The sequence below is a fragment of the Glycine max genome, chromosome 18, assembly GCF_000004515.6.
Source record: "Glycine max cultivar Williams 82 chromosome 18, Glycine_max_v4.0, whole genome shotgun sequence".
Lineage (NCBI taxonomy): Eukaryota > Viridiplantae > Streptophyta > Magnoliopsida > Fabales > Fabaceae > Glycine > Glycine max.
In genome coordinates, this window is record NC_038254.2 from 34787535 (window position 1) to 34788709 (window position 1175).

At 41.9% G+C, this 1175-nt stretch overlaps 1 non-coding gene across 1 annotated transcript; it reads left to right on the forward strand.

The window, feature by feature from the left end:
- Window positions 1-409: 409 nt before the first annotated feature.
- LOC113000255 (small nucleolar RNA R71) lies at window positions 410-516 on the forward strand. Its single transcript, XR_003265546.1, has one exon. It is a non-coding gene; the product is annotated as a small nucleolar RNA R71 (small nucleolar RNA).
- Window positions 517-1175: the final 659 nt, after the last annotated feature.

Genomic DNA, 1175 nt, shown 5'->3' on the forward strand with positions numbered 1-1175 from the left:
TGCAGCATAAGCTTCAGGCTGTTCAATTGCTCCAGATTGCTGCACAGAAGGGCAAAGGTCTGTATGGTGGTAGACAGAGGAGCATAAACCACAGAGTCTTGCGACAGGTACAAATTTCTGATTCAAGACCAGCTGGGTTACCAGGTTAACCGAGGCATCTAGTTTACCCTCAAGCTTCTTAGTTTCAGCTGATGAAGATGAATTCATGGCTACTTCATGCACTCCTCTAATGACAATAGCATCATTTCTAGCACTAAACTATTGGGAGTTGGAAGCCATCTTCTCAATTAAATTCCTAGCTTCAGCAGGGGTCATTTCTCCAAGGGCTCCACCACTGGCAGCATCTATCATACTTCTCTCCATGTTACTGAGTCCTTCATAAAAATATTGGAGAAGAAGCTGCTCAGAAATCTGGTGGTGAGGGCAACTGGCGCATAGTTTTTTAAATCTCTCCCAATATTCATATAGGCTCTCTCCATTGAGTTGCCTAATGCCTGAAATATCCTTTCTGATGGCCGTGGTCCTGGAAGTAGGGAAAATTTTTCTAAGAATACTCTCTTGAGGTCATCCCAGCTCGTGATGGACCTTGGAGCAAGGTAATATAGCCAGTCCTTTGCCACACCCTCTAAAGAATGAGGAAAGGCCTTTAGAAAGATGTGATCTTCTTGAACATTTGGAGGTTTCATGGTGGAGCAGACAATATGGAATTCTTTCAGATGTTTATGAGGGTCTTCACCTGCAAGACCATGAAACTTGGGCAACAAGTGGATCAGTCCAGTTTTAAGAACATATGGGACATCCTCATCAGGGTATTGAATGCACAAGCTTTCATAAGTGAAATCAGGTGCAGCCATTTCCCTTAGAGTCCTCTCAGAAGGTGGAGGTTGAGCCATATTTTCATAATGTTCAAAATTATAATGCTCAAAATCAGGATGTTCAAAATTACCAACCACAGAATGCTCAAGATGCTCAAAAGGTACAAAATGTTCAGGGTAATCAAGATGCACACTATGCCTAACTAATCTATGAAATTTCCTATCTATTTCAGGATCAAAGGGTTGTAAGTCACCTGGATTGCCTCTAGTCATGCACTATATGCAGCAGTTCATGTGTTTCTCAGACAAGGCAAAAGAGGTGGGTTAAAACTACATCTATACTCAAACAATATCCAAATG